At 38.9% G+C, this 18,225-nt stretch overlaps 1 pseudogene; it reads right to left on the reverse strand.

Annotated features, from left to right (window-relative positions):
- Nucleotides 1-9,451: 9,451 nt before the first annotated feature.
- On the reverse strand, nucleotides 9,452-10,650 carry LOC126607514 (exopolygalacturonase-like; annotated as a pseudogene).
- Nucleotides 10,651-18,225: the final 7,575 nt, after the last annotated feature.

Genomic DNA, 18,225 nt, shown 5'->3' on the forward strand with positions numbered 1-18,225 from the left:
AGGGGTGCGGCATAGAGAGAGAGTGGAGAATGGATTTCAGGAATTGTATAGTAATGAGGAGAGAAACTTGCTCTTAAAGTAATACAAAGTCTATTAGGAAAGATCTTCTAGATCCTAAAGGATTCCTAATCTATCTCTGCTTAGAGTTTACACAATCACAACATGTATTAGAACATATGTCACAAGAATCCCCCTTGAGTGTGCAAATACTCAAAAAGATGGCGCATCAGATCTTCAGGCAAATGTAGAAGCAATTGATGAAGTCGTCTTGTCTAGTCAGCACAAGTAGATATTTGAGTCTTAAAACAAACGGAAGAATGCACGGTAGTAAAACTCACAAAACCTTGCTATGACAAAATCCAATGTGGGACAAAAGCCCATAGTTAAAGGAGAAAAGTGAGAAGTTGCATTAAGTCAAAACTATACGTCTTCAGAACGTAAGTAGAACATACACAAGGGTATGACCAACCCAGGATGGGTGCCTCATCAAAACCTAGTTAGGTAGCAAAAACCCAGTAGAAAAAATGCTCCTAATCATAGGAAAAAAGAGTACATTAAGGTCAAGTGAGTATACTTCTGAATTCTCCCTCTGAGTTTGACAGAAGTTTTCAAATGAAACTACAAGCATCACAAATGAGAAAGTTAAGTATACCAATTCATCGAACAAGCTTCTGGAAGGTAGACTTCGGCATTGACTTTGTGTAGAGGTCGGTAATGTTGTCTGGGATCGGACTGCTTAAGTTCAATCTTCTGATGCTTATGCTGATGTAGACACAATATGCTTGGTGTTGACTTGTTGGATGTATCATGATCTGGTCGATACATACGATGTTGTCTTCATAGATTGTTGTTGGGACTCAACAATAGATGAAAAACGCATAAACTTCGAATATGCTCAACAAGAGTTCTCGACCATATCTCTCATGTGATGACATTAAATGAGTCTTGGAACGATTCAAATGTTTCACAACAAAAGTTTTATCTGGTTAACCTCTAAGATATTGCGGTGTTCCTTAATGGTAAAGACATAACCATTCGGGAATTTACCTTGTGTGGTCATATAAATGGTCTGATTTAGAGAATCCCATAAGGTAGGCATCATTCTGAATATCAAGAGGGTGTGATCTATTCTGAGATGCATAGGGATAGATAAGCCCAAATCCGTAGTAACAAAAAAACGTCTTTAACACCAATTTGGTGATGGCGTGTAGGCGTAATGCTGCTTTATGCCAAAAGATTATCAGCACATAAGATGTATGATCTAGTGCATTGAGCTAAGTACAACAAACACCAATTGTACTTAGATATGGTTGCCTCACGTTCCAACATGGAACCTTATGCTCCATATCCTCTGTAAAAGTCTCATTTACATCTGGTGTATAGACGATCAGGGTATACTTGGACGTAACACCTTCTGGATCTAGTTTAACTGGTGGACCAGAATACCATTATAACTAGCTCAAAACTTTAGGTCGAGGTAATGTCGAGTTTTCCCAAGATCATTCATCTTAAAGTCCGACTTTAGGTGCGGGTTAGTTTTCTCAACTCTAGCAATTTTGAATTTTGTACACACGGGTGCATATATCCCTAACTGATCAAATATTCACTTAGACGGGTATACCATATCCGTCAAGATAGTTTTGTATCCGCAAAGTGAAGGCCTCATCAAAACCAAAAGGGCGTTCTTGTGGTCTAGAACTATTTGAATCAGTACATGTAAGTCCTTTTGAAACTCCATGTAGGTTTCGTATCAGGACCCCAGAGATACTACAACCATGTTTGTAATGCTGCAATCAATCACATGGCATATGAGAGAAACCTTGAACCATAATGTGTCATTCACACTATTTCATTCATCTCATTCGGCATAGATTGATTCTTCCAGTTGACCAATCAGTTCTACGTTGACACTAATCAACGGAACGCGGTTCGTTATCGTCACTTTTCTTTTATGTTGGTAGTTACCATATAAATGAAACATCATCTATGATAATCTTATTCCAATTCCATATCTCATCCAAACTAATATACTGGACCAAGACCTTCAAGTCTCGGGAGTAATTCAGATTTAATCTCATGAGATGGAAAAGATTGAGATAACGCTCGAGGGGCGGATTCGTTTGTGCCACGTTCCTTCCCTTTTGGGGACGTGAATCCTTCAAACCTAGTAATCTGCCATGCTTCTGGTGCATGACATATTGATTGGTTAGTCGGCCACAGTAGTGGCGTTCCTGCTTTTGGGGATGAAGCTCTGTCGTACATTTGGTACATTCATCTTTGCGGGCACTTTTGCAGCTGGTTTATGTGATCTTGTCACTTTTGCTAGATCAAAGGAAACGTCTGGTTATACTATGATGATCTAGATTGGGAGTGAGATGAGACATAGTGGTCTCGATAATTCGCGTCATTCTTTAGGAACATTGACGTTCTCATCTCCCCCTAACAACGAGAAGACTGTCTCATAAAAGTGACAATCACATGTCAAGGGTTCTAAGTAACAAGTATTTAGAAGGAAAATCATAACTGACATAGATTTCCATCATTCTTTGAGGACTTTTTATTTTATTTTATGTAAGGGTGACGCAAATGCCACATAGACTGCACAACCAAAGACGCGCATATGCCATATGTCGGGTTAGTATCTGGTAACCAACTGACACGCGCTTTATAGGGTTGGGCCGTGACGGGCCTCAGGCGGACCAACATGCCTACTTGCAATATTGCATGGCCCCAACTAGAGATTGAGAGCATGGTATGTATGACCAATGATTGCGTAATCATTTGAAAGCATTTAATGAATGCTTCTGCTGGGCCATTCTGAGTATGAACATGGGGTATTGGATGTTCAACTTCAAAACCCAACCGATATGCAATATCCATAAAACGTTTTCGCTGTAAATTCTCCAATTTATCCAATCGAATAGATTTGATCAGATAATCAGGGTGGTGAGCCCTAAGCTTGTTAATCTAAGCCATCAGTGTGGAGAAGGCAGCTTGTGGACAACAGCCACACGTGTTACAAACGTGTAGAAGCATAAACCAATACCATAAAATATCTAAATGATCCATATGGATGGTTGAATCAGTCCACAAATGTCCCCTTGAATCCTTTGTAGAAAATATGGAGGTGCTAGGGTATGATATGCTTTTAGGTATGATGTCTTTACTTATGGTAAAAGGATGCCCAAAACGGTGCATCACGGATCGTCCTAGATATCCCAAATGTACATCCACAACAAAAATTCCTTTGGAATCTCAGGCTTCTGGCCAGCCATACATTGGGCTTGAATGGGTGTAATCCACTCGTTAAGCGTTCCATCTTCTCTAGAATATGCTTTTGGCTATATTCGTTGGAAGTGCAAAGAAATTTTACTCCATTTTCTATATTGGTTTCAATATGGTAATAGTTTTCTCGAATATCCTTAAAGCTCAAAAAAGGCTTTCTTTCGGAACGAAGTGAGTATAAGGCTTTTTGTTAGGGGATGATTAGGTATGACATTAGCATAGAACCAGACAACTAACTTCCCACAAAACATACCTGAGCATGTGTTAATTGGATTTGTCACATGTAGTAATTTTTGTTAATTAACTCTTATTTGAGAATAATAGTGTCATCCAAACACCAATCTTAAATCCGAGAACAAAAGAAATTGTTCACAAAGTAAACCAAAATGTACTAAGAGGTTTGGCCAATATGTCCTTCCATGTCAAATTTCGCTCGCCAAATGTGTTAGGTGGAGCAAAATTAGTCTCATGGATTGACTACGGGAATTGTACACCTTAACAACATTGGTAGAAGCACAGAAAAGTGCATAATCAATGATCTATTCCTTCAAAACGAAATTAGATTTTGCAGGGTTGAGGTTCGAGAATACTATCCCTTATTTTTGAAGTGTTTAGGTCTTAGGTGCCAAAGATCATGCTTTAGGCATGATACCACCTCTTAGCAGACCCACATTCTACCATATATTGTGAAACAAACTTGAAATGAGATTGTGAGAGAGAGACAGACTTAGACTTGGCTTCGGTAAGCTCTAGTCGAAATTGGAAGGGTCTGTTCAATAAGCATCTACCGAAGCAGAGCAATACTATTCGATGCACCTCTACTGAAGAAGAGCATGCCCTTCGGTGCACCTTTGTCGAAGTAGAGCATGCTTTTTGGTGTATCTCTACCAAAGCAGGGCACCACCATTCGGTAAACTCTAGCCGAAACTAGGTCTATACCATTCGGTACCTTCTAGCCGAATTGATGGGGGTACCCTTCTCTCATAATTATAGTAGTAATCAGATCCGAGAATTTGGTACTTTCGCTCTCTATACTGCTACTTCAGGAGCAATTTAGATATAGATAGACGAGAAAGATTTTCTTCCAGTCAAAATTTGATTGGATATAAACTTCATAATTTGTACCTATTCATGGAGGTAAAGGTTTCAATCATGCTTTGTTTCGTGCAAGAATTCATCTTTGCATGATTTGAAACGGTCTATAGCGAGTCAAAGAGCCATGGAGTCCTCGGCAGTGAGGTACTTCCATTTGATATGCTTCAGGCATAAGTCTTCAAATGAAGATTATAGCGAAGGCTTATTCAGTTTTTCCACAACATAACTGGCTACAATAATTTCACAACTAGTCGTAGTTAAGCGGAGTGTCACGTCTTGCTTCCACATAAAGTAGTTTCTTGTTTGAAACTTCCAAATCAGTGAAATCAAACTTGTTATGATTCGACAATACGTTGAGTGGCAGAAACAAGAATGTGATTGGTGTTTTAGGAAAGAAAATCTCCATAAACATCAAAGTTAGAACATTTAAGTTCCAAGACATGGTTTGATTTAAACGGATTTAAGCATGGAGAATTTTGGGTCTCAACGTGAGTGTTGCGCGTTAAGAAACTTTAGATTTCTATGGAACTTTTCCAAAACTTCGGGTTCGAATGTATGAACTTCAAGTTCATAATACCTGCAAACAAACGCAAAATATACAAGACAAAAATATGCAACAGATAAATGCATGTAGGTCTTCAGGGCCAACGATAGTTATTTAATTAATTATTGGACTTCAGGCCTATGGGAAGAATTGAGATAAAAATATAATCTCAATAGTGCCTAAAAAAATGTTTAGGTGATTAAAATTGGTGGCCCAAAATGGACCAAAGCCCACGGGGGCTTTTTTTTTAAAAAGAAAAAAAAAGAATCGTGAAGCCCAAACCCATAGCCCCACGGGCTGATGTCACGCGGGCCAAGCCAAAGCAACGGATCACTGCACGCGAGCCCAAAGGAACGAAAAAAAAAAGTTTTTATTTTTTATTTTTTTTATTAGGCTGAGAAGAAACCAAGGTCCAACTGTTAGCAGTTGTTGGGTGTGCTCATCGGAGAAGAAAGTCGGCGCCGCCTCTTCTGGTAACCATGTTTTTGGTCGGGAAAACTCGAGACAAGTTCGTCGTTCAACGACGACCATGATGGGTAACGAAAAATAAATGTCGACGTTCAAAATCAAGAACCTTAGAAAATTAAATCAAGATTTCGAAAAATCCGATGAGATTCATTTGAATCTCGACCAAAAATCTGTCGGAGACGATCTTTAGATCATTGGGGACGTTGACCCATGGAGGCAGTGTGGCTGCAAGCCAGACTTGGCCGTGGTTTTGGTGATGGCGACGCCATTCATGGTGTCGAGTCTAGGTTCAGGCCTTGAGCAATTGCTTCGTGGCTTGGCTTGGCTTGGGGGATGGCTCGGTTCTAACGGCTCAGGCTGCTAGCCTGGCATGCTGGGCTCAACGGCTGCAACTCGCTCTATGGGAAAGGTTGTCAAACCCTAATTTATATTTTTTTTCAAAATTCAATGATGCATATATAATTTAATGCTGATTCATATATAATTTCATGCAATATCAATTCACATAATTCAAAAATATTATAGATATAATGCATACACAATTTATGTAGAATCTAAAATTCGAAAAACGTAAAGTTGGGTCATGCATTATGGTGAATGTTCATGCTATCAGGGCTGCAAAAATGTCGAGATAAAAATCGTTGTTTTGAAAGAACCTAATTGCGTGGTGATATTGATAAATTGGTCTGATGTAGAAAATTATTTCTTCAATGTCAGCTTTCCATCTCCAAAACTGATTTCGTGATGATATTGATGAACAGATCTGATACAGAAAATTAGTTCTTCAATGTCGGCTTTCCATCTCCAAAACTTGTATCACTTTCAAGAAAAAATTGTAAATTGAATCAATAAAAGTATATGAATTAAAAAAAAATTAATCAATTAAAAATAATTGAAACGTACTACTCTCCTATTGAAGATGAATAAATTCTTTTTAGCACGGCGTGAAGGGTGTGCTAATAATGTGTTGTGATCTATATTTAACTGAGAGGTGCAGCATGGAGAGAAAGAGAATGGAGAATGAACTCGAGGAATTGTGTGTTAATTTGCCAGTTCTTGTGCCCTTATTTATAGTAATAAGGATGAGAGAAATTTGTTCTTCAAGTAATACAAAGTCTATTAGGAAAGATCTTCTAGATCCCAAATAATTCCTAATCTATCTTTACTTAGGATATACACAATCACAATATGTATTAGAACATATGTCACAACATCCCTTTGATTTTTGAGTATTTTGCTTTTACTAAATATTGGGTATTACAATCAATGCAGTTTCTGCCTATCCACGTGTTTACCAATGCATGTGGACATTAAAAGAATATGGACTTCCTTGTAAAATCCGCTGTCTAATATATGAAAATTTAAAAGCATATCAACGAGAGAGAGCTAGTTAATTTGATTCTTTTTTCTTACTTATTTTCTTACTTCCTCTATGCTTAAGTTACTCGATTTTTTTTATTACAAAAGATATTACTATGCTAATTTAGGTTTTTTAGCCAAAATGGTCCTTGAGATTTGCATAACTCATTACTTTGGTCTTTGAGATTTGAAATTAATAGAGTTGGTCCTTGATTTTGTCCACCATCAATCATTTTGGTCATTCCTTGAAAAATTATGTTAAATAAGGATCAAGTGATAAAAATACCCTCAGTTTAATAAACAATGGGCTAAAATGATTTGACAAAATTTAAGAGTATATTTGTCATTTTATTTTTATTTAATGAAGATTTTTCAAAGAAGAATCAAAATGATTGATGGTGGACAAACTCAGGGAACACTTCTATTGATTTCAAATCTCAAGGACCAAAGTAAGGAGTTATGCAAATCTCAGGGACCATTTTGGCTAAAAAGCCACTAATCTATATTGGGTACTTCTATTCACACACTTTTTTTTTTTACTTTCCACTCCTTTGTTAATTTTTTTCTATTAATATTCTTCAATTTATTTGATCTGACAGCCGAAAATTGAGAAGGTGTGGAAAAGGCAAAAATGAGAGAGGGTGTTTGAACTTAAGATACAGTGTGTTGAAGAGGAAAATCATATCTATCAATGACAATACTTTTACTTGTCCCATATCATTAGACCAAAAATGTTGGTGAAGGTTAGCGATTGGAACAGTTAAGCTCCCAGTGACGTTCTTTACCGACTGAAAAGAAAAGCCCGTCGAAGCTTCAACTCTCCCTCCCTAATTTTGTTTTCATTTTTTTTTTCTAAATCAGCGGGTGAGTGGGAGATTCTATTTCCAACTTTCAAGAAAAAGTACCACAAGATCAAGAACTAGACGTCGCTTAATTATCAAGTTCGATATTACATATCCTTCTCTTCATAAACCCTAATACTATTTTGGGTTTTTTTGTGTGTCGTACAAGCAAAGTCACGTTTCCACACTTCGTAAGACTAGACCAAGCGCCCCTTTACAGATTACAGTTACGATATCGCCCTCTTTCTTTCCAAAAGAAAACCAAACCCCTTAGATTATTTGTTCCATCTCAAATCAACTGACTCACTGGTCCTTTACTTCTTATCTTTTTCCGTCTAGGGTTTAGTTTAATTATGGCGGGCGTCCAAGGTCTCATGAAGGACCTTGCCACCAAGCTCCAGAAACAGTGAGTTTTACTATACGCGTGTATCTATGGATGCATGTACTTTTGTGGGGCTGTTGGTGTTCGTTTTCTTTGGCAAGTGTTGTTTATCAATTTTTGCGGTGACAGGAAAGTCGAGGGTTCACGGGAAACTGCTCGACTAACGGCGGAGTTGCTTCGGACAGTCTTTGTTTATAGCAGAAATAGCACTACTATACATGCACTCCCATTTTCACCATTGGACATCTTCAGTTGCCCCATCACAGCTGGACAAAATGAAGTCTCCGGCTATGATGAATGGCGAGCCAAAAAAATTTTCTCATCTCAATGAATCACCTTACTTGCGGTTATTCTTTCCTTTTTTTATCTCATCTCAATGAATCAAATTTAAGTGCCCTCCAAGTTATTCTTTCCCTTTTTTTTTTTTTTTTTTTTTTGTCCCTACCCGATAAGGTAAATTCACCTTACTTGCGGTGCCTACAAGATTCTTGTACGCTAGTTCTTATTGTTCCAACTTCGTGTGCAGATTTTTATTCTGCTGATGATTTGGCTCTGCAACAAAAACCGGCTTCTTGAAGTGAATTCTCTAATTCCATGCAAACGTATTTTTCCTTTTTATTACGTAACTTCGAGATACTAGTATTTTTTTTTTTTTGGCATTCTGATTTTGTCTTGCGTTGTGCCTTTAAGTCATTCAGAATTAGATATCAAAAGATTTTGGTACATTTAGCGTATCCCATGGAAAATATTGGCTATGAGATATTGAGTCTTGGGATACTACAGGTTTTCTGGGAGACATGCATAACTCCGAATAATATTCAATGGAAAACTTGATGCATTATTTTCCCAAAAGATGAAAAGCTTAGTTTAGAATATATTTGGACAAACTTGCCTTGAAGATTTTGTTTCACTTTAGAAAGTCTGGATATCAAGGTTTCCATGTACTTCCGATAGAATTGTTCTCCAGACAGCAATTTGAATTTTGCCTTGAATGCAAGGCTACTCATTACCACTGAACTTACAATCCATCACCTGAGTGTTACTGTTTGATGTTTAATTGTGTCTGACTGCTTCCTTGTCATTCATGATTGTTTTTGCGGGACGGCGCACATTGATCGGAGAAGTGAAACAGTAGAAGGAAAAGTTTAACTCATAAACTTCAAAGTATATTTTTGGTGTGTTATCAAATTCAAACGTGACTGGGACAAAAGGACGAATGCCCTGCTGTTGTTATATATAGGAGTGTCCGTAGGCAAAGTATAAGAAGTAGAAACTGATGCAATATCTTGACAGTGAAGAACCAGTGGATGTATTTTGTTTTTTAACACAAGCAATATATTTGGGAAGAACAATACATTAGTATTTTTCAGTTTTTATGACAAATGCAGGTATATGGCCGAAGGAAAAATATATATCTCGGTAGTAGTACAAAATCATAAAAGAATTAAAAAATGAAACAATTTTCTACTTCTTTGATCAAGCAGATGTACCACACGCAAGAGCCTTAGGCACACGTGTAATGGTGGGATTCATGTTTGAACGTTGAGAGGTAAGACATCCTTTGTTTCCATTGTAGGTGAGATCGATGTCAGCCAATTCTACATTCTCACACGGTATGCCACTGCTGCATACAATCTGAACTGCAAATGGTGTTGCAGATGAGCCTTTAATGTTCTTGAAGCTGACATTGCTGATCTTAACTTTTGAAGGAATTTTCTGTTTATACTGGTTCCACGGGCAGTACTGTTGGTCTATGAGGACAGGGTTGCTGACATTGACCATGATAATATCATCAAAGTGTATATCTGATGCAATACCATCCGAAGGGGAAGCAGGCCATGTCTTGATTCTCACGCCGTTGGACGTATTAGTCAAGGTGCAGTTTTTAACTCTGATTCCAACCACAGGTTCTTCGTTCGGGTACCTTCCAAGACTTCCAATGCTTATGCCATGGCCTGGTCCACAAGTAATCCTAGTCACAGTGATTTCTTTGTTTCAATCACCAATGGAAACACAGTCATCACCAGTCCTACTGTGTGCATCAGTAATGTTGATTCCAGTTGAACGCCCAATATGGATTCCATCTGTATTTATGCTCTCTCCAGGTGCTATGACATTAACACGGTGGAATGTGACATTGTTACACCCCAAAATGTTACGTGAAAATTCTTGCTATCGAGGAAAATTATGTCTTGAATTATGGAATTGGTAACGAAGTTGAACCTCATATTAATGGCGATAAATTTGCAATCTTTGTTTTTGTTGCAGTCATTTTGCTTCCAAGCAAGTGCTCCTTGCCCGTCAAAAGTTCCACCACCTGATACAGTGAGCATATTAATGTGCTCAAAACCAACCCAAGTATCCGGTTTGGTAAGTTTTCCGCCATATACTGGAGCTTGCAATTTCCCTTGGACTTGAATCTCAATAGGAGCCTTGCAAGGACCTTTAAAACTTGCTTCTGTTAACATGTATGTCCCCCTCGGAACAACAACCTTACTTGCTGTCGGTGATGCGCACGCATCAGTCCAAGCCTTGGCTAAAGCCTGTCTGATATCAGAGCCAGGCTTTGCACCATATGTTGCACTTGTGACATCAAACACTCCGACCTCAGCTTGAGTTCTTTATGCCGACAATAAGAACAAAAACACTGCCAGGATATTCAATTTGCGAGCCATCTAAATTTTTAACTCGATTGTTTTCTTTTTGTTTGAAAGTTGATGAAATTGCATGTCAATTTCAGGTAAGTTTTTAGTCCTACCTGAAGGCACAACAGCAAAAATGTAACTAATTGCGAACTATTTTCAAAACCTGTCCTGAAGAAGATGCATTGTACTATCCTATAATTAGTAATCTGTTTAACCTGAGAATACTAATCACTAACAACAACGCACCTGTCCACCCTAACATACATCAAATGCCAACAAGATTTCTTATAGCATTTCCGACCTGTTCAATCCTATTTCTGTCACTGAAATTTCGTTGGATTCAATCATTGCCACCAAATCTGTGTCTTTGTTACTGATATGATATGTATGATTATTCTTTTCTATCGTTTTATGTAGCATTGTTTTGAAGTTTCGTTACCATTTTCCCATTGGCATTTGTTCATATGAAGCCTTAAGATGTTTGCTTGATTTCTACAGAAATAATACTACTCTATGCATTGCATTAACATACTCTTGCACTTTCACTTTCACTCTGGGATTTACTTCAGTTGCCCCCATTACACACACACGATCACAAACCAAGTGTCCACGGACTAAGTTTCGAATTACGTATTCCTTTATGTAAAATCACATGTTTCCGTATGAGGCTTTGTTTGGAATGTTTGTAGACGCTTGCTATGATTTTGTTCATCTTTGTCCTGTTGAACTCTGTCAAGCTAATCCCTTTTCCTCATTTGCAGAAAGCTGGGCTTGTAAGGAATGAACTAGCAAAACTGAAGAAGCAGAGTGCAGCTTTGGCAATATTTTTAGTTTACAATTTTATCGTGGATTTCTTTCTCGAAACTGTGTCGGATCTTCTATCAATTAACCTGTTTGGTATCATATTTGAATTTTTTTATCATTTCTCAAACATTTCTTAAGAACATTTCCTGAAAATAATTTTCTTTAAGACTCAAAAACTTGATTGGTTTGCGATTAAAATTTTTATATCTTACAACTTAAACTAGATAAAAAAATCTAAAAAGAGGGGGTCGCAAGAGAGATTAAATCTTACGACTTAAACTATAAAGAGATTTAAAAAGAGGGAGTCGCAGGAGAGGAAGAAAGAGGAGAGAGGAGGAAAGAAAGTAAGAAATGGTTGAAGGAAAGAGAAAGAAGAGAGGATCGAATGAGATAGAGAGGAATGAGTGAGAGAAAAAACCAAGATGATGAAGAAAGCGGATTGAAGGAGAGACGAAGAATGTAAAAAAACAAACAGACGAGAGAGAAAGAATAATAGAGAGATAGATTTGGAGTGAGAGGGGAGAAGGAAGAGAAAAAAGGAGTGAGTTCAAGTTTAAAAATTCTAAAAACTCACTTTTTATGTTTTTAGAGAATATACTATATTTTATTAGTTAGTTTTGAGTTCAAATTTTTATAATAGTTCTGCCACACAAGTTTTGAAGGCCTAAAACTTGAAAATTGTTTTTAAGTTTAAAAAGTTGGATTTAAGGAGAGTATCAAACAAGCTCTTGGCTTTTCATAGATTTTTTTTCGTTTCTATTACCATTGACACACTGTTTTGATATATAGATTTTCAGTTCCTTGTACGGATGATTTGTGTTTTAATATGGAGTTCCCATAACCAAGAGTTAGTATCAGTTGAAACTGGAGCTGAGATCGAGTTCATTACAAATATATTTTGTACTCGCCATACATGTGAGTATTTGAGAATTAGAATAATTTTGATTGGGGAATAGTAACCACATACTCTTTTTGACCTCCCACACTCTCCTGTTTAATAAAGAGAGACGTTTAACAAAAAAAAAAAAATAAGTGCGGTATGAAGCTAAAAAGGTATGAAAATCACTTTCCCTTTGATTATTGATGTATTTCAATCAATCAATTCAGTTTCCGCCTATCCACGTGTTTACTAATTAATACTTATGGACATTGAAAGAATGTGGACTTCTTCGTAAAATCCGCAATCCAGCATATAAAAATCTTTAAGTATATTAATCAGAGATGGTTTGATTTGATTCTTTTTCCTTACTTCATCTTTGTTTAAGTTACTCGGTATTTTTTTAATTACAAAAGATATTACCATTCTGATTTATGTTACCAGTGATTCACACACTTTTTTTTTACCTCTCACACACCTTTATTAATTTTTGTTACTGATATTTTTCAATTCATTTGATTAGACGACCAAAACTTGAGAAGGTCTATGAAAGGTAAAAATTGATGTATGGATAACATCATCCTTTATATTAAGGAGAGTGGGATGTTTGAACTTAAAGACGCATTGTGTTGAAGAGGAAAATCCTATCTATCGAGGACAATACTTTTACTTGTCCATCTTGTAAACTAAACAAGCCGTGGAGACAAAATACAATTAGACCAAAAGTGTGGGTGATGGTTAAGTTTTCAGTAACATTCTTTACTGAAAGAAAAGTCCGTGGAAGCTTCGAAATCTCCCTCCCTGGTTTAATTTTGTTTAAATCACCGGGTGAGAAGGAGGTTCGATCTCCAACTTTAAAGAGAAAAGTACCACTAGATCAAGAACTAGACGTTGCTTATCAAGTTTGATATTACATATCCTTCTCTCTATAAACCTTAATAATTTTTTGTTTTTTGTGTCGTACAAACAAAGTGACGTTCTTACACTTCGTAAGACTCCAAGCTCCCCTTTACAAATTACAGTTACGATCCCGTCCTCTTTCTTTCCAAAAGAAAAGCAAACCCCATAAATTATTTGTTCCATTTCAAATCAACTGACTCGCTGGTTCTTTTCTTTTTATCTTTTTCCGTCTAGGGTGTAGTTTAGTTATGGCGGACGTCCAAGGTCTCGTCTCTCGTGAATGAGCTTGCCACCAAGCTCCGGAAACGGTGAGTTTTACTGTACGTGTGTATCTATGCATGCATGTATTTTTGTGTGGCTGTTGGTGTTCGTTTTCTTTGGTAAGCGTTGTTTATCAATTTTTGCGGTGGCAGGAAAGTCGAGTGTTCACGGGAGACTGCTCGGCTAACGGTGGAGTTGCTTCGGACAGTTATATCGGCACAGAAGTTGCCATCACCTACAAACCTAGCAGCTGCTCTTATTGAGGCCGTAAGAGGCGTTGGTCAGCGGTTTATTGCTGCCAATCCTGTTGGTATGTCTTTTTGTTTTAGGCATACACTTTTAGTTGTTCTACACAGCTTTGTGATTAATGTTCTGGGATTTTACCGTATTAATCGATTAGATATCAAAACGCTTCATGTAGTTGTTATAGTATAACATACCAGGCTTTTGATTAACAAGATGTCTGCCTCCATCTTACAAGGTGTTTGCTCCCTAAATCCGCCATGGGCCTCGCGGGTAAGCCGGGGATTTACTTCACATATGAGATTGGTGGGTGCGGGCGTGCCACTACTAGATGCCGCTAGTAGACGGGATTTGAATGATTGAGGTTGCGCCTTTTGACTTCAAATCAAGAGATTGTGCCATTTGAGTGGGAGTTGCTCAAATCAAGGTTCTTTCTTTGCCTTAAAAATAAGGACTTTACTTATATGGAGAGATAAAACAATATGTAAATGACAAGGTTGCTCGGAAATGTAAATGACAGAGGAAAGTGACTAATATTGCAGATTGCTTATAATTTAAATGACTGAAACTGAGTTGTACATAAAGACTACAAATGAGATCGATACTACAAGTGAGTAGCAAAGCTAATAAACTAAACAAAAGATGGCTTTTGTGAAGGCTGATCCTAAAAAAGGATGAAGGCTTGGGAGCTAACTACAGCTTCGTGAAGGCAAATCTGGTTTGAGCAGAGTTTGTGCTTGTATTTGTTTGTTTGATTGAGTCTCCATAATCCTTGTGCATCTGCCCCTTTAAATAGAGATCTGAAAAGAGACACATGCTGAGAACCTTGTACTTGCCCGAAAGAAACTTGGGCAACTTGCATTGGTTTTGCCAACTTGCATGGAGAAATAATATTAAAAGAGGAACTCCCAAAATATGCCCATTTGTTTGTTTGGCACGAAGATGTTGAGACACACAGCAATCAGGCCGCGACTGCTCCAACACACGATGCTATAGTCCTCACCACCCTAGAAGATGACGACTAGGATCCAATGGGTCATTCAGTCCTTGAAAATATGGAAATCAGCATGGTCCATGTTCTACCTGCCGAATTTCAGCTGACTACACACCAACCAAGTTCCTTGGACGGTGATGTGGTTGCCGAGGAAGCAACACAAGTTGATTTCGTCACTACTACTGAAGACGAGTCAACAAACGGTGACGATAAACTTAAGCCAGCCTTGGACATCTTGTTTCCCCGTTACTCCTCGACTAATCTTCAGCATTTAAAACCGTTGTATGTCACGGCCCATATTGAAGGCTACCCAATCTTCAAGATTTTCGTCGATTGCAGAGCAACGGTCAATATCATGCCTGTATCCGTCATGAAAGCATTACGACGATCCAACGACGAACTCATTCCTTCAGGAATAACCATGAGTGCTCCCTCTAGACCAAAGGAGTACTCCCTCTAGAGGTCAACATTGCAGGTCCCAATCACATAACTGCATTTTTTATCGTCGACTCCAAGACCGAATATAATGCTTTGCTTGGTAGGGATTAGATTCATCAAACGAATTGCATTCCTTCCTCTTTATATCAAGTTCTCATTTTTTGGGATGGTAAATCAGTTGTGGTCCACTCGGCCGATACTCAGCCGTTTGAAACCAACATGATTCAGGCCCGCTATTATGATGATCACGTCGGCTATATTACCCTACAGGGTTTTAATGAAAATGGACAGTCGACTCGGATCTCAATCCAGAAGGCCATCGAGGTAGGCGCCGAGACTGTCCACCAGGATTCGGCGAGACTCGGTTTGGCCAATTTACTCCTCACCACTGATGATTGACATCAAAAGCGAGAAGCGTTGGGCCGCGGTTTCATTCACAATGGAACACCTGCTGGCCTATTCGTATGCTATTTCCAAGCAAGCAACCATATTCGGGCATCAACTTAATCGAATTTTTGGCCGAAGAGGATAACGGTAAGGTATTATCGTTGGATAAAGTTCAGGTCGTGCCGGCCGAGCTCGACGATAACCAACCCCAAGTTAAGGATCCTCTAGAGGAAATAAATGTTGGAACGGTCGACGATCCTCGACCATTATTCATTAGTGCATTATTACCCCATGCCATGAAAGTTGAACTCCATCAATTACTTCACGAGTTTAAAGATTATTTTGCTTAGAGTTATCATGAGATGCCGGGTCTCGATCGAACCCTTGTCGAACATGAATTACGTATCAAACCTGGTTGCAAGCCCTTTCGACAACCTCCTCGATGATTCTCGACCGAAGTACAACTCGGCATAAAAGATGAAATTGTTCGACTGTTAAAGCCGGATTTATCTAAACGGCTCGATATGTCGAGTGGTTGGCGAATATTGTATCGGTGCTTAAGAAAAATAGGGCCCCTACGCATTTGCATCGATTTTCGAAATTTGAATCTAGTAACACCCAATGATGCATATCCCATGCCAATTTCAGATTTACTAATCGACTTCGCGACTAATCAAGATATGCTGTCATTCATGGATGGACATGTCGGTTATAACCAGATATTTATTACCGAGGTCGATGTTCATAAAACTGCTTTCCGCTGCCCGGGAGCACTTGGAACCTACGAGTGGGTAGTCATGCCATTCGGTCTAAAAAACGCTGGTGCTACATATCAACGAGCGATGAATACCATTTTTCATGACCTGATCGACACTACCATAGAAGTGTATATTGATGACGTCGTGGTCAAATCGAAAAGTAGCTGAATGCATATCGATGATCTTCTGTAAACTTTCCTTCGCATGCGACGACATAACCTTAAGATGAACTCGGCCAAATGCGCCTTTGGTGTGTCGGCCGGTAATTTCTTAGGTTTTCTTGTCTACCATCGCGGCATCGAGGTCTACGCGAACAAAGCTTGTGCGATTATTGATGCCCTACCACCGACGACCAAAAAACAACTCCAGTCCTTGCTCGAGAAAATAAATTTTCTTTGTTGATTCATAGCTAATTCTGCTGGCAAAATGACGGCATTCTCTACACTGTTGAAACTTAAGGACTCAGATAAGTTTGAGTGGCATGAAGAACATCGAGTGGCTTTCACACAAATCAAGGTTGCTTTTGCAACTCCACTTGTCCTTGTACCACCTCGACATGATAAATCCCTTAAGCTTTACATTTCAGCGGTCGAAGAATCCATCGGTTGCCTCCTCGCACAAGATACTGAAGTTGGGCAAGAACAAGCTATTTTCTATCTCAGCCAACACCTCAATCCTCCATAGATCAATTATTCACCCGTTGAGAAACTTTGTTTGACTTTGTTCTTCGCCGCATCAAAACTTCGACATTATATGCTCCCATCCGTTACTCAGGTCATCGCCCAGACAGATGTCATTCGATATATGCTTACTCGGCCAATAGTTAAAGGTCGAATCGGGAAATGGACACTGGCACTATCAGAGTTTAGTTTGCAGTACGTCCCACAAAAAGTCGTCAAAGGACAAGCGCTTGCTGATTTCTTAGCCCACCACCCTTCTCCATATGGGTTCGGGGGCAACGATGTTGATATCAAAATAGTGGCAGCACGCGACAATTATTGGACGATGTATTTCGATGGTTCCAGTATGTCGACATCGGTCGATGTGGGGATCGTACTCCAGTCTCTACACCAACACCGTTGGTTCTTTTCCCTCCAGTTGGATTTTAATTGTACCAACAATCAGGCCGAATACGAAGCCTTTGTTATCGACCGTAGCATACTCCATGATTTGCACGCTGCTCGTGTCCTCGTTTTTTGCGATTCAGAGCTTATGATTAACCAACTCAATAGAACTTTTCGGTGCATGAGTTGTACTCTGGCGCCTTATCACATGGTTGCCAGTTACTTGGTCGAGTCATTCGACGGTATCACATTCAATCATATTTCCCGTGGTCAGAACACCGTCACAGACGAACTCGCTTAGATAACCTCCGAAACATAACTCCTGGAGGGCAAGTGTGGACCAATGATACCCGTTTTACGGCAATCGTATCCGGCTTTGGTTAATCAACAAGTCCTTTAGCGTGACCAAGTCATCTGTACACGAGTAATGTCCTTACCTTCGTTGTTGGAACGGGAGGATCATGTAGATGTTTGCCCAGTCGAGACGTTACCAAACGACTGGAGAAGGCCAATTATGCAATACCTTGATAATCCTAGAGGCAAACACGATCGAAAAACAAAGGTCCATGCCACAAACTATGTCTTGTACCAGAATGAGTTGTATCGAAAAGGTGAAGACGGTTTATTACTCTTATGCCTCGACTGGCAAGAAGCCGCCCAAGCAATCACAGAAGTACACGAAGGAATTTACGGAGCCCATCAATCAGGACGCAAGATGCGTTGGCTACTTCGTCGGCATGATTACTTCTGACCAAGCATATTGAAAGATTGTATTGAGTATGCACAAGGATGCGTCCAATGTCAAATTCATGGACCTATTCAAAGAGCCCCGGCCGATTACTTCATTTGGTCACCAAACCTTGGCCGTTCAAAGGATGG

Source organism: Malus sylvestris, chromosome 16 (genome assembly GCF_916048215.2).
Source record: "Malus sylvestris chromosome 16, drMalSylv7.2, whole genome shotgun sequence".
Lineage (NCBI taxonomy): Eukaryota > Viridiplantae > Streptophyta > Magnoliopsida > Rosales > Rosaceae > Malus > Malus sylvestris.